Here is a 23,675-nt window from a genome sequence, read left to right on the forward strand (position 1 = left end):
CGAGAACCTCGAGGGTTGAGATAAGGGCAGTTTACTGGGACAACACAAAAAAAAAGGTTACAACAACAACGGTACTAATGAAAGAGTATACAGAAAAGAGTGATGCACAGTGCAACTGCTCACCACCCGGGACCCGACGCTCCGCCACTTCGCCCACCGACAGTCCAGAGCACCCCCCCCCCCCCCCAACACCCCCCCAGCCCGCTCCCCATTTATATACTGGGCATGATGTCACATGGTACGGAATAGCTCCTTGGCTAGTTCAGGTCAGCTGCCCCGGCTGTGCCCCCCCACCTCCCAGGTTCCTGTAGAAATTAACTCTATCCCAGCTGAACCCAGGACACTGGCATAGTGTGGTTTGTCATCAGTAGTGTGTATGTTGGCATGTGTAGTGTCATGTGTGGTATATGACATGCATTTGTGGTGTCATGTCTGCAAGGACATGTGTATGGTATGTCATGCATGTGCAGCATCACATGTGCAGTGCATCATGTGTGGCATAACAGATGGGGTGTTTCATGGCTGTGGGCACACATGGTGTCATGCATGTTGGGTCTGATGTGTGCAGCATCATACATGTGGGGTATAATGTGTATGGTATGTCAGAGCACTATGTGTGTGGCAAATGTGTGGTGTTACACGTGCAGTGTGTCCTGATGTGCAGCTCACTGTACATCACACGTGCAGCATCGTGGGTGTTGTGTAGCATGTGCTGTTTCATGTGTACAGCAAATGTGGAGCATAAGTGTGCGGTGCTTGAGTGTCTTGTGGTGCAAGTGTTTTGTCAGGTATGGCACACAAGTGTCATGTGTAGAGGTGGTGTGTGGCACACACTTGTGCTACCCCACTGTTTTGTACTCACCTGTGTATTGCACAACTAGCACACAGGTCCTGTCTCCACTGTGTGTCACTGGTGTGGTTTGTATCCCAGGAGTGTGCAGCGTACAGCTATTCTGTTTTTCACTTGTGCAATGCACTAGTGTTTTGTCTCCGGTGGTGCGTGTGTTTTGTGTCAAGTGTGGTGTGCATGAGTGGTTGGTGTCTCCTATCTGCAGTGTGAGTGGTTTGTGTGGTGCATGAAGATGTGCCTCTAAGTGCCACTGAGGTTTCCCCCTCACAGCTGCCCTCAGGCCTGCTCAGCATGGGTGTTGTCAGACCTGGCTGCAGCTGTCTGGGGATGAAGTGCCCTGTTGGGGTGCCAGCCAGTCTGGCTGCTGTGCAACAGGAGCCTGCCTGCAGCCCCGCTGATGTTTTTCAAGGCTGGAAGGGTTTTGTGTGTCCTCCCCTCACTGCACAGCCCCCTGCTTTGTCAAGGGAGGTGGTGGGGTAACACTCCCTCTGCACACCTCAGCAGGTTTCTGCTACAGAAAGACCACAGTCCTGAAGGTGCAGGCGCAGGCAAGGTGGACTGCTCCCATGCAGCAGGGGAGATGCTGAGGGTGCAGGAACATGTCCAGGTGTGGTGGGGCAGAAGTGTAGCTCCTGGGAACAAGCCTTCTGCTTTTTGTCCTCATGGCAGCACACCTGCAAAAACCTAAACCCAAAGCAAGGTTAATGGTTGGAGACATTCCTCAGAGCAGCGATGTGGTGTTGTAACTCTTTGTCTAAGGGTAGTGTCAGTCTGCTAGCCTGCTGGGGGAGAAGTTGTGAAACCATCTACACTAATCGGGAACCAAAACCTCACTGGGGGCTTTGGCTCTAGAGCTGCAAGGATGCTTTTGACTGTTTGTTTTTTACCCTGTGTTCTTATACAATAAGAGTTGACCCAAACACAGAGGAACATTGCTGGGAAACATTAAGTGCTTGTTTTCAGCCCACTCACCTTAGTGATTTATACCACCTCATCAACTGGACCACAACTTTTCTCCGTTTTCACTATTTTTACTTAGCTGAAAGTCACTATTTTAACTTAGCTGAAAGAAAACCATATATATGTCCTGTGATGCTGAATGTTAGAAGTATTTGGTTTTGATTTGCAAAGCAGCTCTTTCAATTTGTTACTAGTAATGCATATTTAAAATGCACAATAATAAATAAATAAATAAAGGAGTATTCATACCTCACTTACCCCATGGTAACAATTTCTTTCAAAGGTCTTCCAGTGTTTCACCATCCACCAGAAAAGGCTGATCTGGGCTGCTGGGCCTGTGCAGAGGGGATTTCTTCAGTGAAACTCCTTGCAGAGAGGCTGTGGGCTCAGCTGCTGCTTGAAACAAGCATCACACATTAGAAAAGCTGCAAAGCTTTGACCCAATGGCTGCTGCATCTTCTGCACCACGTTAAAGCACTGGCAAGAAAGTCAGGTATTTGATTCTTTTGTTTTTTAATAGGTGCATGTACATAAATGCTATACATATTACACACACAGCCACACATAAGTACATATATATTTATATGTATATATAAGGGTAGATAGACAGGTAAAGGTGGAGATATGCTTGACTAAAAAAGACAGTTGGAGTGGCCAATTAACAACCAAGCGCTTCATTATCCAATTCCACAATGGGCTGCAATCCTGTGCACCTCACAGTCCTAGCTAGTAAGCTGAAATGCAACTTTTTCTGTTTTAGTCCATGTGACAAACGGCATGAGTGCTCAAGCTAAGGGACAGCAGCAGGTAACCTGCCACCACGGGCCATTCAGAGATCTGTTTCCATCTCAGCAGCTAAAACTGTGGCCAGTGGCATTTCAAAGCCCCCATGTCACAATTTTTAAACAGGGAACAAAATGAGGCTGGGAGGGAAGAGACAGCAGGAGTGGGGAAAGCCGCATTTCCAAAATGCAGCTCCTAGTGACAGACATGAGGTTTCCAGCCCTTGCTCTAGGGCAAGGATTCCAGGTGCCAGGCTCCATTGCCTCCAGGGACATGAGAGATGGCTCATGTCTCTCAGCTGAAGCCTGGGTCAATGGCCCATCATTTCTTCCTGTGGTTTGTCCCATCCCAACTTCTTCCTTCCCCTGACCCAGCCTCGGGTACTCAGCTTCTGGTTGAGACACAAGCATTAGGTCACCTGCTGTGCATGTGTAGTTGGAAGTGTATTCAGCACCTACTGAAACAGTTACAGCCCTTTATATATGTAAAAATATATACATAATATTTTTATATATTGAAATAATAAAATATAATATACTGATACAGGTAGACATACCAAAAAATATATAAAAGATCTAAAAGATCTTTTCTATACACACATGTATTTTTTCCTGGCCTGTACAAAGACATCTAGCATAACCAACTGACCAGCCAAGACTGCCCAAACAATCCTGTCACTCACCAATGAGTGCAGCAACATGTCACCAAAAAAAACCAAGGCAACTGACAAACCAGATGCAAGTGGTGCAGAGTATGGTCCTGCATACACAGCAAATACATGCACACCACAGCTATGCTTGTTAGCCTGATTCTTAGAATTGAAAGCATAGGGGTAAGTTACTCTGTAACATGCGTTTTGTTTTTTTCATGAGAGGAAAGCATTCAAAATTTACAAGACAATTCTATAACTGTAACAGGAGCTTGTACTGTATGTGCTTCTTACAGTGCCGTGTTACTAGGCTCAATGCTATAGAGACCTCACTGTTATCTGCAGAAGACACTGTCTCACTGGGCATTTTCTGCACCAAACTTTGCATTCCTCCCTTTTTCTCCAACCATCCTTCCCCAACAAAGGCTCTTTTTTTCAGGGGAATTAAGGCACAAATCATCGTATCTGTTCCAAGGGCAGAGTGTCGGTTTTATTTACTTTGCGAGGAGCACTGGCATTCATGGGACGCCAACAGCTGGATCAGAGCATTTCCTTTAATTGAACAGGTTTGCAGTCTTTCTGTGCTAAAGCAATTCTCCACATCACACAAGCCTGCATACCAGAATAAAATGAAAATTTAAGAGCGCTGGCTAACAAGACCGAGAAGCTCATTGTTTAAACAAGAGGCCAATTGTCTGGGTACTCAAGTGCCCCATTCCTCCAACATTAAACCCACACGAGGGACAGCAGCCTAATCCACAGCTTGCCGCCAGGTGGTATAGAAATTAATCTTCTACTTACCCAGACTATTAGTTGCGGTATTCATAAAGGGTTGCAACCCAATGAGGCGAGTGACTGAAATTTTCTCCTTGTCATGGAGGGTTGTGGCAACGTGGCAATATGAAATATCAGCCTCTGGGAGTGTCCCCTGTGGTGAGGAAAGTGTGGATGATGCACACCACGGGGAGACTGGCCCCCAGGACCTTCTGGTTCAACACATGCAGCCCCAGGCTGACTAACTGCACAGCAAATATGTTGGAGGACAGGGGATGGACTGGGAAAGCCGAGGCTCACCAAGGTCCTGAGCATAGTCTACCATAACATGCAGGGCTGAGCAAGTTTGGTGTTTATGAGGAAAGGAACTAAATACTGATTTTTCTCACCTTTTAGCAACACCAAAACTCCCATTTCTCTGCTGCCATGACCCCTGGACACACAACACAGCGACCCTCACTAGGTCTCCCAAAAGCTCAGGGCCATGCTTCAGATCTGCTTGCCAGGACATTTAACTCATCTTCCTAATGGGGTATTAGAAGAACAGAGGAGAAAAAGAAATCCAGTCTTTTATTAGGCTGCTGCTCCATTAAAGGCCAAGGAGGAAAGGGAAGATACTCAGCAGCAAAAGCAGGCAATCAAAACAGGGACAACACAAGCTGGCCTACATAAACATTTGGAAAGGTAAAGCGTCACAAGTGTTTAGCACTATCACTTCCAGTTTTTATCTGCTCCCATTTCACTGCAGACCTAATTCTTCACAAAGCACTGTGAAAGCTTTTCACAACACCAAGATACACATAGTTTGATGCAGGTAATATTTACAAATATTACAAGTGTTTTCCCAGCAGTTTACAATCCCATCTGGCTACAGCTTTTCTTACTGCCCTCTCAATGACTTTCCTAGCCCCAAGAGCTCACGCTCATGCCACACAAAGATGGCAGCCTCTTAATTGCCTGCATGGTGACTGACCTACTTGCTCTGGAAATGGAAAAGCCAACGATCAGGGCCAAGTGCAAGTCAGTCCCTTGCCACGTGTTTGCGCATGACTCTGGCTTGATGCTTAGGTATGTCTCCAGGGCATCCCAGGTCATTCCCCATCCTGGAGAAACGCTCTGCAAAACACAACAGCTTTTTCCAAACAGTAATGCCACAGTCCCCCTTTGCTCCATATGTTCCTCCCGTCCATGTCCTCACATGGCAGCAATTTAACAGTTTAAGCACCATCTTCTTCCATGTCTGCTATCAAATTTCCAGCTACACCAAATTCTTATTTTTCCAGGGTTTAATTAGGCTAAAGGTCCATATTCTGCAAGATAATAGAAGAACTGAACAAATCTGAAAGGCTTTAATGCAGATTTTTATGGATCCCATGAATAGCAGCAGACCTAATGCAGAGCTTGGGCTTAGACGAATTTGAATCCAAATTATTTTTGTTCCTCGTTTGGCTTGCTTTATAAAACATACAGCCAATAATTCCACAGCCTCTGTCAAACTCCTTGCTATAAATAACAATTTACCATTGAAAAGAAATGTAAAGGGTCAGAGCTGTGCTCGGAGATTCACATATCACCCACAAAAGGAGCTTCCGAGCGAGTTGGACACAGACTGAAAAGTAAATTTCCCAAAATGGGAAACAATGGGAAGAACTGAACAAAAAAGGTGTTTAATTCCTTCTGGTCCCTTTCCTTACTTAATCCGTGTTAATCCCATCTGCAAGCACTGCCCCAGGCTGAGTCACTAGACAACCACACACACAGACCCAGCCTCCAGCCTAAACCTGAAGGGCAGGGCAAAGAGCAGAAGCAAGTCTGCAGTCCCACTGCTAACCTCCATCCTTAGCTTTCACTAGATCCAGCCTTTGGCAACTCATTCTTGAATCAAAACTAGCAAAGCAGCTATGGAGACCAGCTGGGGTCCTGGTAGTGGAAGCTGCAAGGCTGGCTCCACGTAGCAAGACGGTGTAACACTGGACATGATAAAGCAGCATTCTCCTTTTCCTTGTCCAGCTTTGACTAAAGCGCAAGGATCCATGAAACAACAGACTTGGCTTTCCTGAGCTGGAGTCTCCCTTAATACTACAGAAGTGTTTAGTTTAGTTTATGAAATCTAAAACTTAACCCTGCTCCAAAAAGTAGCAGGTTCCTGCAAGTGCCAGCTCTCAGCCTACCTATGCAGGACTATGTACCCACAATCAATGTGTGTTTGAAGGCCCTGTCTTGACAGCCATAAAGCTAGCTCCAATTCTACTCATAAATAAAGCCACAATCGGGACACCTAGTCACAATCATCATGGGTATTTCTGGCAAATGCTGAACAGAAATGTGTGTCTGCTAAAGCTGGCATTTATCCTGTAGCTGCAAACAGGAAGAGATCCACTGGTCTTTCCTCCTGGCTGAAAATGTGGGAAATGGTACTCAGCTCTGCTGTCCCATCTTGCTGTGATTAACATGAATAAAGCTTCTCTGTTTCTCAAATCAGACCTAAGCAAAGCTTGAAGTCTAGACTTAACCTTAGCAAAAGCAACACTAAGCATCAACGATTATTGCTTCATAAGGTGAAGAAGGTATTACATTAAAACAATACCAGTGTTCACTCTAAAAGAATTAATATTACCAAATATACAAGTACACCTACCTTTTGGCCCAAGGAGAGCTCTTGTCCTAAACCCCGATCTAAAGCAAATTCAAGAATTACCTTGGAAAAACTTTTCTCACTCTTACCAGATTAAAATGCAGAAAAAAGTAACCACCACCACCCTTATAGCTAGACACTTCCAACCCTCTCTTTAAGACTAATTTAAATTGTTACTATTCACTCACTTGAACTGTAGTTACAAATATCACAGTGTGTCCCAGACCATTGCTCAAAGTCTTAGTTTACAATAAGACTAGCACAGACTCCCAGTTTGGAACAGCCATCATCTTAAGCAGGTACCCATTCCCCCAGATGAACCACCTCCTAATTGCAGTCTCTAATATTTTGCATCACTATTTTAATAGACACTGACTACCTAAGGTAGGATGACAGTTTCTTTGAAATAACAGTCCCTAATACTGTTACCATTTGAGAGGGTACTGATATTTCTCTTATATAGACTACTGAAGACTGGGGCTATAACATCACTACAAGCTGTTTGCTCCTAGAAAAGTTTGTTACTCAGTATGAGAAAACCATTTAATTTGATACTAAACTTACTTGAAAGTATCTTTGTGTTTTACAAGCACTGAGAAGTTAAATAAGTTGTCTCTCTATGTATCAGAAATGTATGATTACTAACTGAAATTTTACAGCCAGGTCCACTGTCTGGTAAAAGAAAGTCACCTCTGCTACTTTCTCTTGAAACACATAACCGAGTTGCATTTCCCACCAGTGATTTTCTAATCTTTATATATAATGCCTACTTTCTAGGAGCACTTTAAAATATTTGTACACCTCCATCACAGTCCTAAATTAGCCATGTGCTACTCTGTGCAGATGGAAATTAGGGTGGAAGTGTGTGCAATCATTTACAGGAGTGATGATCTTTATGAAAACAAAAAAAAAATCAGCCACTCAGGCTTTGCACAGTCATTGCTATCAAATACAAGTGGGCAAAGGACTATTTACTTCATACATACAGCCTTTTTCACACTGTGGTTAACACACAGCCCCATGACTGCTGCAGGCACCACAACCTCAAGGAAATACTTTGAGCCAAATTCTGCCTGTTTAGAAATCCCCTTCGACAAGAGTGGAACTTTTGCGGCCATCTGTTCTGCACAAAACCAGCGTGATTTGCTGGGTACACCATCTCAATGCCCTGGAAGTCCCAGCCTGGCAAGCATCTCCCTTCTTGCACCCTGCTATCACCCATTGAGGGCCATTATGATCTTTTTGGTTTTGATGTTACACAGCTCTCACTTTCACACTGGCACTTCTGGCTCTATCTTCTAAACATGGTTCCAGTCTTGCAAATGTGAACTCCTGTCCACACACACTTGGTCCGCATGTGACGAGCTCAGCAAGAGCTCTTGACAGAGGACTACCCTGCTGCCACGCCAGCCAGAGCCTCCCCTTCTCCCTAAACCAATTTTGAAAATGCAACAGCATCTCCCAGGTAAGGTCTCCTCTGGCCAGGACAAATCAGAAAAATGTCTCAAATCAGCACCGTTACCTTTTTGTTCAAAGGGAACAAGGAACTCTACGTGGCCCACAACCAAACAGCTATCCAAAGACACAAGTTCATCTGCCACTGATCCATTTACAGACTCTGCAACACATTGTACAACAGGGACCAAGGGCATTAGGGGACCATGAGGTAAAGGCTCAGAACACTGAGGAGCAGGTCCATCTACTCCCCCACAGCTCAGCTCCTGATCCATAACATGGGGCTCTTCCCTTGGGATGGGTATTCATGCGGTACGCTTACAGGCTGCAAGACACTCAGCAACTTTGAGGATCAGGGACATACAATGTAAACATCTGCAGCTCTCCCTTTACAATCAGGGAAAAGAAGTGGCCAGCTGAGGGCAGGATTCATCCAGCCTAGTTGAGATGCCTATTTCAGGAAGAGCTGCATTGTTATTTCCGTCCACTGAGCATCAAAGAGGAGCAGCTCCAATGTGAGTATCTCAGTGGTTTAGGAGAGTCCATCTCCCCCCTCCCCAAACGGGAAGCGATGCTTCAGTGGGACCTTTTCTTTTTTTAGCTAAATACCTATTAACAATTACCAAAAGTTGACTATACCCAAGTACTAAGGCATTTGTGGAAGTGGACAGGTGAAATATTTACCATTGCTCATTCTTTGTGTGAGAAAGAGGAAGCTCTTTATGCCCAGTATCTAGCACTTCATTTCTACATTTGTCACATTCAGTGGGGATTGCTGGGGTAAAGCAGAAGTAGGAGTCTTGGTTTTCTCATAACACATATAAGTTTGGGTATACCAGAAAAGCAATCAAATTTGGAAGAGCCTGTTCAGTCCTGCAGGAAGGAGGGGTATAGGAAGCACATCATAACTGACCCATCTTTGACATTTCACCCAACAACATACACAATGCATTTTCATGGGAACGTTACAAAGTCAACCACTAAATGGAAATGTTTTGTCTTAAAGTGCAGAAGAGCTATGAAATTCTCTCTGGGGAATCTGTCTGCTCATAGCTGCTTTGGGCTGTTTAAGGCACACTCTTCTAGAAAAGAATAACATTCTTTTTCAGGGCAATACAAATTATAATGAGAGAAATAAACAAAAATGAAATGCAATTTTTTTTTTTTTTTTTTGGACTGGGGATTTCTTCTTCCAGTCATTCTCCATTGCAGAATATTCTTTATGTCCTTCATCAGTCTTGTACTTGGTTACAGATGGAAAATATTAGCTCTGGTTTACAAAACATGGCCCCGTTTCCTGTAACACGGCACAGGTTGGACAAATCTGTCATTTGAGTAGTGTGTCTATTCTGTGGCCAATTCTGTAATCTACAAGCAATGTAATCCTAAACAAGGAATCTCATGTTAGCAGCCAAGATTGGAAAATCCCTGGTTTAAGTGCAATTGCTGCCAACACTTGCTAAGGACAAACTAATTTTCAATCTGCAGTTTGGGGGCTGTCTCTTTTCCTTTTTAGCTCTTTTTTTTTAATAAATAAAACATACCTAACTTTCTAAGATGACACAAATGCACACTTGATTTTAAAAAGTGGAAAACAGATTTAGAAAAAAAGTTTAAGGTTATGAAAAATATCACACTGTCTATAAAAAAGATTATTCTATTTTTTAATACAATTTGAACAAATGTCATTTTGCAAATTTGAAGAGTTGTATTTCAGAACAAACAGCAACAAGATTGTTGTGTACAAATAAGAGGAGAAGAGCAAGGGAGAAAGACAAGGGGGGGCGTGTTATAGAAGACAGATAGGAAGATTGAGGATGATCTAGATACAGCTTTAAATGAGAACTTGACCTCAGTTTTCAAGATGGATCAGGGCGGTATAAATAATGGCAATGAGGATATGAGATGATGACAACTAAGACAGAAGCAAAACTCAAGAAATTTAATATATCCAGATTGGCAGACACAGAAGTGAAAGAAAGGCAGAAGAAGCTACAGTAAGTAGTTATGGTAAGTTTTCCAGGTCACAGATGCTTCCAGCTGATCAGAAAGAATACAGTACAAGAATATAGTGCTGATATTTAAAGACAGAGCTCAGAGAAATTACTCCAAAGAATTAGATTTACATATTTAATGCTTTTGAAGAAATCTTGAAAGGAAGGAGAGAGAAGGTTGATGAGACAAAGGGGAAAGCGAGTGTATAACATAGACCAACTTGCCAAGTATTGTGTGTACCCTATTAAATTACTTTTTTCTTCTAGAATACTTATCAAAGAAAGCTGATGTAAGAGATCGCTCATGTTTGGACATTAATAAACCATTTGACATGGTGACACAGGAGAAACATTACTCAAAAGAAGATTAAAGATTAGCAGAGAAACTATAAATTGCAGGAGAAGTTGAGCCAAGACAAAACGGAAATTAGTGTTTTTGAGAAGTGAAGTTATCAGGTTGGAGAAAAATTACTAGCAGAAATTGTCAAGAACAGCTATGGGACAGATCTTTAAGTATTTTCATTCACTATCTTGAGACAAAAATACAAAATCTTTCAATGAATTAAGTTGAAAAGCATTGCCAGCAGAAAGGAATTTGGGGGCTGCTGTATATAAGGAACTGCCTAAACTTAAGAAAAAAATGCAAGTGAGGGTGACCTTTCCATAACGTAAAACGCAATGTTAAATGCACGAGACTAATTGTAAGGGTTTATTTTTACAATCTGATAGCTCATTAAAAGCTGCAAAGGACTGAGAAGCAGTTGTGTGCCTGAGCTGGTCCTGCAATAACTATGAGCATCAACGTGATGCACCTACCAAAACAGTGAATACGATCTTACACTATATCACAAGAGGAGTCCTCGGCAGACACAAGGAAGTATTCATGCCGCTACGCAAGTGTCAACAGTATCTCCTTCAGTATATTGGGTATGGTTCAACTGAGTATTTAAGAAAGAGGAATTTCATCTGGAATATGTGCAGAGAAGGGTCCCAAAAAATCATCCTGAGCCAGACCTAGCCTCATTTGTTATCACATGTACCTTTTCCAGGGTTTGAATTCTTCTCTCTTTGCCCTTCTAAAAGCTCCTTCTGCAGTTTCCTACATGAAGAGCTTCTTTCTGTTTTAAGAAAGTTGGGATGAGAGGTTGTGGGGGGTTTGTTCTGTTTGTTTGGGGTTTTAAGTTAAATATTACTAATGTTCATTTTTCTTGCCTTTTCACTCCTCGCAGAAATTTGAGTCTGTACACATTACAGCATCTCACACTTTGCCAGCCTACTGATCTCAGGGGGTTGATGGCTCATCTTAGGAGGTGGACCATCAAATAGGAGGAGGAGGTTGCACTGTCAGAGCAATCAATGTCTGCAGTGGTTTCTCACTGAGACATGTGTGAGCAAGATTCAAGGCTCTAAGGGTGAGTTTGGTAAGGTTAGGACAGGGACTGCCCCATGTTTCCCATGACAGAGGGCTGTACAGGACAGGAACAGGAATCCCAATTTTCAATGTGTTACTGACATGGCATCCTCTGAGCATTTCAGTCAAGGTGCAATTGTCAATGTCTGCCCAGAAGGTCTGCCAGAAGGTCACCCTGGTCCTGCTCAGTTGGATAATGCAACACCCATAAAGCTCAGTTTGAATTCCCCAAGCTGCCTCAATTCATGACATTTTTATCTCTTAAATAAAAATAAGCCCAGTACACTTAATTACACTGAAGAAATCCCTTTTAGCAAAAATACACGGCAAGCGTTGGACTCAGCTGTGCTATCTCCCAGCACCTCTCTGCATCTATCGCCCTTCATCTCTGTTGTGGCACAGCCTCGTCCAGACCAGTTCCCTCTGGGAAACACCAGTCCTGAAAGCTGGTGTGTGGGAGATGGGTATGGGAGTCTTGGGAAAAATTTCCTGGCCTCCTAAAGAGCTTCTCTCATCCCATGGATCTTCTCTAGCAGAGTGCAGGAGCTAATAATATCCCTCTGCTTCTGTTATATAGCATTTCCTCCTCTTTATTTTAACTTTTACTGGTTGCATTACCAGCTGCTCCTTTGCCTCTGCCACATGACCAAGTGTCAAAAGAAGACATAAATCAGCTTATGATATTCATTGAATGGTGAAATTGGCACTTTCTCCCCTTCTGAAGGACTAGAATTTTAAATGCAGCTTCTAAATATACTTCAAGATTTGATAATTTTAGTTAACATTAAAAAGATTTTTTAGAGACAACACAAATCCAGCTTTCCTTGGAGAAAGCATGTACTATGATTTCCTCAAGAGAGTCACAGCCACCAGTCGGCACGAGCAGGACAAACCCACAGATCCCGACCGGGGATCCACTGGGGACCACAGCCCCGGCCACAACAGGCAAAACCCTTCCCCAGCACTGTTGCACTCATGAAGACAAGCTCTTTGGGGAGCTGGAGCTAAAGAATAGGATGGGCACAGGCATACTGGGACCAAAACCCCGAGACAAATCCTCCATGTATCTCACGTATCTCACCCTGACATCCCCACCCTTTTTTTTTTTTTTTTTTTTTTTTTTTAAGAGACAAAAACCAGCACAGCTCTCAGATATGGGAAGCAACCTCCTGTGTCCAGTGCATCCCTGTCTGACCACGAAGACTGGAGCCAAGAAGCCTCAAGAAGAGACAACAACCGTCAGGGAAACGAGGAACTTCCAAACAACTCTATTGTGATCTGCTGTATGTTTTTCTTTCAAGACTATTTCTAATAAAACACATAAAGTATCAATATAGGTATTTATTGCTTCCTAATACAAGTGCAGCAATTGCACATTAAATCTGAACAAAGTGTATGATTATAAGTGTATGATATACAACTTACCAAATTGACACACAGCTGTTCTCTTAATTTTTATACTAAAATGCTTTGGCTAGATAGTTTCCTGAAGTATTTTCTCAGCAACAGTGATTACATTTCAAACATTAGATTGAAATAATGAATGATTGACCAGGACCAGGGGTGGGCAATAGATCTAAACTACTTTTTTAATTCAACAACTAATTTTGAACAACTGAAATTTAAGCTGCTTGCGTTCATCTAGGAAATACTAACAGGAGTAACTATTTGCTCTCTACTAGCACTCCGTCTCTAGTTTCACATGAATGATAATCCAGGCTGCTTTTGCCTTAGAAGCTGGGGGTTATGTTTCCCACTGACCTTCTACAGAGGCTTCCAAAAATAGGGAACCAGGAGAATGATGGCACCAAGCACCCGTGAAGCGCAGGCGGCTCTTCCTGCTTTGCACCAGGGATACAAAGGATTTCAGCTTTCGTTTTCTTAAATAATGCTTTTTTGCCCTTTCTCTAACAAAGATGACCATGAAAACACAAAATAATGAAAGTAAAATGCCTTTTTTTTTTTTTTTTTTTTTTTTTTTTATAATATACTTCCACAAACACTCTGGAGTGAGATTTGGAGCTGTCAACTAAAAGATCCTTCCTTTTTGAGTATTCACTTTCTCAGGGTACATATAAAATTTTTTAAATGTAACAACTAAAATCTAATTACATTCAGGGAATATGCAAGTGTAAAAGTGAAGTGATGTGACTGATACACTACAGTCTTTTTTTCCCACCTTTGAAGAAATAGAGAGTGAACACCTACACAGCAAGGACAGGACAAAATGAACTAATATTTAATATAAAAACTTGTGTGGTATCCCCTCTTCTACAGTTCCTTTCAGCTAGAAGGTAAGTAGGAATACAGACAAGTTGTTCATTTTTAAGATTACTTTTAACCCCATACTACTTGTTTTTGGTTCTCAATCAAAAGACCAAATGGCACTGTACCTTCTTTTGTTTTGTTTTGTCTTTAAAAAACCAAGCAAACCCACAAAACTCCTTGTTACCATTCTTGAAAAGCAAAAGCCTTTCACAAGGAACACTATAATAAAATTAGCTTTCCAAGTGACACTTGCTTACAAAGTTATTCCATACTTAATTTTAGGAATGAAAAGATGTGTCAAAATCTTTGACAGTACATTTTCCATTTATGACACATTCTGCTTTACCACATTTGTTTTCACTCCTGCAATATGCTTTTTGCTAAGGCACAATGGACTTCTTCTCAGGAGGAAATATTAATTGTTTTAATTGTTTGGAATTTCATACCCCTTGCAGGTGTGACAGGCTCTGGTGAATATTCCTCCAAGTGGTGTACATTTCAGTGGTAAAACACCACTAATTATCTAGGCATAAATTACACTTTTCTCATACTCTTTAAAAAAAAAAAAAAAACCAAAAAACAACAACAAAAAGACCCCAACCAAACCAAAAAAATAATAGTCCTGCAGGGGTTTTATGTAGCAGTGCCATTTCTGACATTTTATACAGCAAGTTTCATATTTTTAGTTCCACAAAGAAAACTCCACAGGCGATTTTATTCAGATACCTGCTTCTTTAACACATTTTCAGATTATAGACCCATTCCACCCAACAAATAATGGATTTAAATAACAGCCATTAAAAGCTTGAAAATAAGATTCAAGGCACTAAGAACTACTTAGAATCATAGTTCAGCTACAGCACAGCAGTCTGTCAAAAACTCAGCGAATGCATATGTTACTCAAAACTCTCTTTCTTGGAGCCTCATTAAACTGCACTTATGTCTTACCCTACAGACTTGCATAATAAAGCTATAAACAATGTTGAAATCATCCCCATTGCAGGTTGGCTTGGCACAACAGATGAGCTACCTAAAAGAAACCTTGTCTGGAGATAGGGAGGCACATTCCCATACCAAATGGGGGGACATTTTTACCCTGCTGCCTATCACAAAACTCCTGGAGTTGAATTTACATTACAGTGTTGGATTTCCCCGCAGAGGCGCACACCAATCTACAGCTGATGAACTACTCATTTATTCCTCTGGGTAAGGAAAAACAATGTCCTGAATACTGAAGGTCTAAATGCCACCCAAGGATACTGGATCTTAGTAACATGTGGGAGCTTTACCGAGAACCCCACAGGAGCCGCAAACCCAACAAGAACAAAATATTTCTTTGCACTGACAAGCCAGAAAGAGGAAAGCTGACAAAAAAACTTCCTCTGGGGCTCACTTGAGCAATGTCTCCATTCCCCCTTTGCAAATGCAGATATCAGGATTTCCTTTGTATTAGATGGCATTGGGTATTTACTTTACTATTGCTATACTAGTCTCTTGGGTGCTCATGAGCAAAAAGAATCAGATGAACATGGTCTGCAGCACTTTTTATTTCCCCCCTCAAACTGTGAACACAGAAAATTGGAAAGATCTACTAGATCAAGCTGATTTTATATATAATATGATATATAACATAGCCAGTTTCCATCCTTCTCACCTACTCCAAAAAATGTTGGAACCTCTTTATTTTATAGAAGAATTGAAACGAAACAATTTGCAATTTTCTTCCTCAAATACACAAACATTTTGGGTAACTAAAGTCACACTATTGATCATTTTTATACAATTTTCCTTTAAAATCCCCCTAAAACTATTGCTACTTTTGAGGGTACAGGAAATACAGTTTTCCTATCGTTTATGGAAATTATTTCTCAGCTATCTCTATCAAACTTGTGTGTGCTACCAATGTACAAGTTTTCCCAATAAAAATGTATACGCTAAATATCAGCTGCCTCTGAATTGTACCATGAGATACTGATTAGACACAAGGCAAAATGTACCAGCCTGGGTATGCAATAGAGGCTGGCACTAGGAAAAAATGACAGCATTGCAAAGATGACAAGAAAGGCCTGACTCTTTGCTAATTCATTTACAAACACATGCATAGATCCATATTACAGATAAATTTGCATTTAAATCACTACATCCATTTCAAGATAATGTGAATATACTTTCTTACCTAGTGTTTATCACAATTTTACAGAAAACTTTGCTTTTCACCTGAGAGAAAAAAAAAAACAAAAACAAAGGCTATTTGGATTCAAATTATTTTCAAAATATTTTGGCAAAGCAATTTTCTGCATTTGGCTGAGACTTGTTGGATGTTGGGGTTGTACCAATTCCAATCTGTTATCCAGATGTGGAAAGTATTGGTACCAAGAAGTTGCATATAAACACCACTATGTGCAAAGGTATTTTAAGGTGATGAAAAAAGCATTGCTTCAAAATTGAAACTAACTGCAAATTTAATTAAATTAATTTTCTGTCTAAAATAAATCTGAACATACAATATTGGGGCATGCAAGAATGCAGCTTTGGAAGAACCTTAATCCAAGCAGACGATGAGAATCCCAGGGGATTTCTGCATGAAAGTAATTGGCAGCGTGCAAGGGATAACTTCATGTATACATTATCTCCACAAGTCAGTGAAGTACTTGGCCTTGATATCATGAAGACAACAGACCTTGATTCAAAAATAGTCTAACTGGCAGCATCTCACAAATAATGTAGTCTATATGTGTAGACAATGTCAAGAAATTATGAATTTTGTCATATTTTTATATAAGCAATCATCTGTAACTTTCTAAAAATAAAGCACCCAGACCACCCTGTTTCCCAAGAAGCTGCGAGGGACCTCCTGTCACACTCTTGCACAGCTCCTGTGACAGTGTTTGATGAGAGGATGCTCTTAAACTTAAAAAGAGCAAACAACAAGTTGCTGTCAATTTGTTAGTGTTACTAGTACTACCTAACAGGACTCAATGAAGGTCTTCTCTAAAAAAAGTTGCATAGTTTTAATTATGTATGTAAAGTTAACAGAAGTGCAGCTCCTATCTACCCACTAGGAATGATTCCACCAACCTAAGTCACCTTTTCAATCCCCCAAGATCACTGCAATAGGCTGAGTTTCCACCACCATCTTACGCTTTCACAGATTTTCACCACCTTATGTCTTCCCATTACAGTGTTATAAAAGCAGGTGCTGGTAGTGACATTATTTTTTTTAAAAAGTCACTCCTTTTGCATAAATAGGTGCAGCAACATAAGAAAACCCTGCAATGACAGTCTGGGTTCAGACGAGGTCTAAAGCATTCGTCAGTTTTTCTTCCAGGTCTCCTCAAACCCTTCACCCAACAGCCATGCTGGGCCAAACCCTGCCCTGTGCCACCAGTCATGTATCCAGTGCATTGGTCATGGGGCAGGGGGACCTCGCAAGCTGCAAACCATCACGAGCTGTCAACAGTCTCAGCAAATCTCACAGACATCTGTGGCTTATCAAGCCAGCAGCATTTTTCCTACATTAATCTCCGCTAGGCCTGCCCCAGCTTTCATTTCAAAAGACTTGGCATGGTATCTTCAAAAAAAAAAAAAAAAAAAAATTAAAAAAATTGCTCGATTTCTTCAGATGCAGCTGGTTGGGAGGACTGCCTTTGAAATCTGAGCACATGCTCATTGCAGGCAGCTTGCAGCACAGGGGACAGCACTAATGACTGCAAAAGGCTTTTACATGCTGCCCTTGGGTGAGCCCTCCCCGTCCTTTAGGGGAGTTTGGGGAGCGCTTTAAGTAGCTATTGTGTTGGGGGGCTCATCCAGATACAGTGCACTCACGTTGAACGCCCTCCTCCAGCCATCGATTCTCCCAGCGGCCATCAAAAACCAGCTGGGAGGGTTGCAGCACCCTCCCGCTGGTCACCAGCTATGTCAGTGCACACGTTCTCCAACGCTGGCATTGGGGATGGTGGCCAAAGTAAGGCAACAGCCCTCACTGCTCCTGTGATGAAAGCCCAGAAGACTGCTCTACCATGCTGCATGTGTCCACCTGCGAGCCCGTACCCCACCGGTCATCCCCCTTCCCACAGCCCTGCCCACGACATGGTCCCCATTCCCCTGGCTGTGCCCTGATGCTCGGGGACATCCCAGGCTCTGCAAACAGGCTCCTGAAGGCACATCTCCTCCTTGCTGCCCTGGAGATGCTCGTGTTATCATTACATGTCAGCTCATGTAACGTCACATTTTAGAAGGCAAAAAACCCCATCGCACCAATCTTGCTAGACACTGGAATTCATCTTCAGTCAACAGAGATTAATTACTAGAAGTCTTGTTAGGACCAGACAGCACCAACCTGACCACCTGCGTAGTAAAGCCCACAGACTTTTCTCATAGCTTCATGAAACAATTTTTGTTAGATCCAAAGGACAGCAACTAGGTCTTACTTTTTTCTTGCCATTTTTTCAATAATAACCTGAAGGATCTCTTAGGACCTCTTCATAAAAATCTTACAGCATAAGCAGTAATTAACATTCATTTTTAATTAATATTTGCACAGCCAAGAAACATTAACACAACCATATACACACAAGTCTAGCTGCCAGTATCTCAGTATACCTGGCACGTTTCAACGCCCCTATGGTGTGCAGGTGGGGCAGGTAGACTGCAGTCCTTATGGGTCTAAAAGCACAAGAGGAGGGATGGCTGTGCTCCACAGAGACAAAAAAAAAAAAAAAAAAGACTGTGTTTATAGTTACAGCCTGTCTTCAGCTCCAGCTGTCTCAAAGCAGAGTGACATAAAACACGTAAGTTGGTTGTATTTCACAAGAGGATATCCATATGCTTTCATACCACATTAAAAATGTCAAAATATCTTTCTGTCTAGAGCGTGCATGGCAGGAAAGGGTCAGAACAGCATTTTCAACGCTAAGCCTCTGGTGCCCATCACCAGGCCAACTCGTCTCTACCATGAGCATCTCAAACTGAGTTATCAACTCAGATATCCTTCCCTCTACAGCAAAGTGATGAATTTAAAAGCAGAAAGCTTAACAAAGACAGTGTGTGTGTACGTGTGTATACACACACACACACACACACACACGAGAGTACAACTTAAACTGAATCAAAATACATTTAAAAATGTAACCCAAACTTCAGATCAATCTTAACACACATCATCTTCTCTGGTGAAGAGAATGTTAAAAAATTAATTTCTAATTGCTCCAGAAATTCAACTAAGCAAGTACATCATTAGTATGTTCGAGTAAAGAACTGGTAGCTCACTTATCTCTTTATAACGGTCCACGTACGTTCAAGGAAAGATTTATTGCATTGTGGATTTAAAGTTACTCACATTGAAGCAGCTTGGAAACAGCTTGCAGTATCACCAAAAGTCCAATGGCTCCATTAAATGAACCGGACACCAAGATGCTTGGGTCTTCACACAGGCAGGAATAATTGTGACTAAAAATGGACTAACTTAAGATGTCTTTTTATATGAAACTTTTCAGCTGATTCATCCTAGTCCTGAAGTAGCTGAACATTTATAGATCACTTACTGCCTCAAGGCAGGGTTGTAGTGAGGAGAGGCTGGAGTCCCATCAGCTTTGACATAGGAATTTGTTACATTCAGAGACCAGGAATTTAATAAAAACGGGGTTTTATTAAGAGGACTGCCAGAAACAACCAACTGATATCTCAGGGGAACTCTGGTCTAGGCTTAACTCAGCAGCAGTCAGAAAAATATAACTGCACCAATTATCTAAGAATTAATCAGAAACAAAACAAATCTTCCCACCAGTCACATTTCTTTAAAAATTAGATTTTGATGTAACTAATGTGATGAGGACTCAGAAAGACAAGGAACTTCAGGCCTCTACACTGAGTTTACACAGTGTCCCATCTCCTCTGGGTAACATTTCCAAAGCAGAACAAAGCCTTGGGACACTGGGATGAGCGTCCCAGGGATCATGCACTTCTCCAAATTCCATAATGCAAACCCAAGTCTTCAAATCTGATGATAACTCTTCCATTTCATTTTCAGTCATAGGAAAAAAGAAAAAAAAAGTGTTTCTAAATTAAAGACTTCCTTCCCTCAGCTAAATAGGTAGTTCCCCCACTGATAAACCCCACCAGACAGTCTATTCTTTAGAGATAAATTTGAAACAATGACACCAAAATCAGTAGAGTTACATTAATGGAAACACTAAGCTCAACTATAATTAATTCTTCACTCTACTCTTAACATTTGTCTTTCTCTGAGCTACTGTAAATCTTTACGGAGATATGGAGACCCAGATCTTGATATCCAGACTACCAGCTGGTATAAACTGACATACCACTGAGGTCACCTTTACAATTCCAGGACCAAAACCATGAACCATCAATTGCTTCTTGCTGGTTTTATCTTTAAAGGAAGTTGTGAACATCAAAGAACATATAGTTTCCCATTTAATGCAAAGTGAAATGCAACTCCATAGGAAGACACTTGACTGCTCTTAACAGACAGATATTTTTCTTTTCTCTTATACGTTTCACCCATGCTACCTCATCTTGACCTATTTCTTTATCTCAAGCACTGTCATTCCTAGTCTTTTGGTCTACTAGAGACTAGACTGCCATTTTTTCCAATGTCCATACATGTCCAACCATAGCAATCCATCAGCTGTTTGCCATGAACTGGAGCCATTTCTATTTCTCGTTTAAAATAGTCTTATCAATGCAGAAAGGGGATGTTGCTTGGCTTGCCCTTCTTACAGTAAGATTTTGTGTATGTGTATATATATATATAATCTTATATATCCTATATATATAAAGTACATATTCGGATGACATGTTATTTAGATTTTATTTCATCAAGTCCTCATGTAACTTGAGGATTTCAAACTGAAATGGTATTTACTGTTAGGGTTTAAAAACCTTCCCACTTACTAGCAGCTTCTGTCTCTCAGTGCTCCGGCCACTGAGCACTGGCACAGCTATGACCTTGTCAGCTTTCCCTGGTGCTGGGTTTGCCTGCCACCAACTAAACCATAGAAAAAATAAACATGTTTAGTTTACATCTCGTCTGTTCTCAAGCTTGGTTTTAGGACATGTTTTAGTAGCTCTGCTTCTTGTTCATAATAGCTTTTCCATATAAATCAGTAGTGTTGTTAAGCTGTTAGGCTCATGCTTCCTCCAGGCTTTGAGTCAACTGATAACAGTTTTGGGCTTAATACAAGTGTCTGCTTTTGTAGCAGTAACTTAGAGCCCTCCTCACTATATCCAATAACGCTCTTCGACCCTAATGCACTCTCAGTACTCAGGAGTGTTTTATTGACATCATTGCTGTAAGCCTGATGTCACCAAACCACCACTCCCATACAAAAACAATAGTTTCACATTTTCTTTAGTTCTCTGAGGCCCCTTAAAGCCTCTTTGCTATTCTTATCAGTCTCAAGTCTATAATTCTTCTGTCTGCTTTTACTTTTTGTGTCTCCTATATGTCCCATCTATTTTTATGAAGGCTTTTAATTAATTAAAAACAGTAAAGAACAACAGTTTTATTATTAGTTGTTTCCCCCCCCCCCGCCAACGATCTCTTTCCCCACACTATATCTCAAGAGACTGGGTATGCCCAGCACCTCCAAGAACAGTATGGGTCAACTTCAAAGCAGGCTCCTATTGACATACTAATTCCCTATCACCTCAGAGATTTCACGTGCCAATTTCTTCAATAATTAGGCTCTGCTAGCAAAGAGGTGAAATTATTATTTTAATATTAGCCTTCCTTTTATCTTTGAAAAAGAGCATTTGTTTTGGCACTATCAAGACAAACCTTAATAAACTGACTGGCAAACAGTATGTTTAGCAATGAAAATGATACCCAGGCAGGGATTATAATGTAAGCAATAAGAAGGAATAGAGAGATTTAGGAAAGGATGTGATTTATAATGACTTTAAGGAGGATAAGCTTCTACATCTGTGATTGCTTGATTCTATAATATTTTAATTGATTATCAGAGCTAACAGGTTTATTTTTTCATGTGAATAAAAGCTCTTTTACTTTAGCTTTCGTTTGCATTTATTTTACAGCCTATATTAGCATGGATATTTTTTCATAAATTTTGGCTCCATCATGTTGTACTCATTCCATAGGCTTAGAAACCTAAATTAGCTTGGGCTGGGGGAGGGAGCGGGGAAAGCCTGTGGTTACACCTGTTACTCCACACAGTAGTGGAGGGGGTTTTCGGGATTTTAAACCAAAAACAGTATCACTCTGCACTGACTCACCTTCCTTTTCTTTACTCTCTGCTGACAGGTTCCCCAGCAATTACTGCTCTCCCTTTCAGGCTGGTTGTCAGCCCTGTTGACAAATTCACTGAAAAAAACAACACAAAACCAAACCAAAAACCACATTCTCCCTGCAATTCAGGGAGGCATCTGAAGCCATCCAACGTACATTTTTTGCACCCCGCTGAAGGTAATAGGTCCTAAGCTGGTAACTTACCCTCCACACCTTTTGCTGAAATGAGGTAGGGTTGGTTGTTATTTATTTCTCTATATGCTAATCATTCTCTCACCAACTCAAAATTCGGGGAAGACTTTAGGTGCTGGTAAAAATGAACAGAAATGCACAGTGCTACTCAGATTGGACTGCTCTCTTATAAGTGGCTTTTTACTCACATTTATGAAAAAGGTGGGATTTGGAAATATTTTCATGAAAATTCTATTATTTATAGAACATATTGTTTGTAATTATTTACAAACAGGCTGCAGAAATGAGGAGGGGAGTACACCCTGAGCTGTACCTTCTCCCCTTTGCAACTTGCATGGGGTGGCCAGAAGTGCCTATGTCAGAGCTGTACATTTACAATATAAACATATGCACCAGAGGGAGACATCTGTGCCTGCTTTTTATTCAGCACAGATCAGGCCCCCAGGAACATCTAAGGCAGGCAACTAACACATGCCATCTGAACTGCACCCAAAAAGTGCCTTTTTCCCTCCACTGACTACAAGCTAGCTTACATACATTTGGTAGGTATCTAGTGTTAGGCAAGATGAATGCCATGCTATATTCTCAAAGTCAATTAAAAAGCTTAGGAATTCACAATTTTTAGATCAAATAATTCAAATTAAGTTCAGAATTAAGGACTTTTTTCCCAGCTGCACATTTCCCCAAGCTCTGTCACTACCCCACAAGACGAAGCAATGATAAGGAGCAGCTACTAGATATGGCCAGAGGGCTGCTCAGCTCCAGCCTCTGCCTGGCAGATCAGCAACATGAATATTAGGCACCTATTTCTGAGGCTTACAAGAAAATTTTTAGCTTTTGTACACTCCCCCAACCTCATTCAGCGTTTGGGGACAGGGGCAATACATGAGTACAGTTACAGTTGGACTCAGTGATCTTAAAGGTCTTTTCCAACCTAAACGATTCTATGCTTCTACAAAGTTTTGGGGTTCCTGAAGGTACCAGTCAGGATAGGATAAAACAAGTCCTTGGGCAGCCCCTGGAAGGGGGCAGAAGCAGGAAAAAGCACAATGGCTTTAAGTAAAAATACTAGAAGAAACCATTTACATATTTTCTGCCAGCCAGCTAAAAAAAAAAAAAAAACAAAACAAACAACAAAAAAAACCACAAACCAAAAAAAACCTGTCAGCAATGGCTTTTAAATCTAAACAGCAATGACATTTTGAAGACCTGACGTTTAAGAGCTCTTACCTCCTTTTTAAAAAATGCAATTCTTCATAGCACTGCATTTGCATGAAAATCAGGTCATATTAAAGTTATTCCTGTGCATTTCCTAGTTGGCTTTTCCAACCAAGATTTTTATACATTTTTTTAATCACTGAAGGGTTTTCAGAAACTTTTCAGCATAGTTTCTCAACAGAAAGCCCTAGAAGTGAAGAACTTTAGGAAAAATCTA

General features: G+C 41.3%; 2 long non-coding RNA genes across 6 annotated transcripts in view; one reads left to right on the plus strand and one right to left on the minus strand.

The window, feature by feature from the left end:
- Positions 1-270: 270 nt before the first annotated feature.
- Positions 271-23,675, minus strand: part of LOC115351707 — a 55,670-nt gene continuing 32,265 nt past the window's right edge. The window contains exons 3-6 of one of the 3 annotated variants that reach the window (XR_003926871.1): positions 4,406-4,540; positions 4,044-4,170; positions 2,060-2,203; positions 271-1,534 (exon numbers count right to left, since the gene is read on the minus strand). This is a non-coding gene — a long non-coding RNA (uncharacterized LOC115351707). The remainder of the gene's footprint in view (positions 1,535-2,059; positions 2,204-4,043; positions 4,171-4,405; positions 4,541-23,675) is intronic. The other 2 variants (XR_003926872.1, XR_003926870.1) reach the window with 2 other exon arrangements.
- On the plus strand, positions 2,097-12,845 carry LOC115351709. 3 transcript variants are annotated; one of them, XR_003926877.1, is made up of 2 exons: positions 2,097-2,303; positions 11,330-12,845. It is a non-coding gene; the product is annotated as an uncharacterized LOC115351709 (long non-coding RNA). The 3 variants fall into 3 exon arrangements; XR_005934121.1 differs by lacking the exon at positions 2,097-2,303 and adding an exon at positions 8,295-11,027; XR_003926876.1 differs by lacking the exon at positions 2,097-2,303 and adding an exon at positions 8,295-10,116.

The sequence above is a fragment of the Aquila chrysaetos genome, chromosome 16 (genome assembly GCF_900496995.4).
Source record: "Aquila chrysaetos chrysaetos chromosome 16, bAquChr1.4, whole genome shotgun sequence".
Taxonomy (NCBI): Eukaryota; Metazoa; Chordata; class Aves; order Accipitriformes; family Accipitridae; genus Aquila; species Aquila chrysaetos.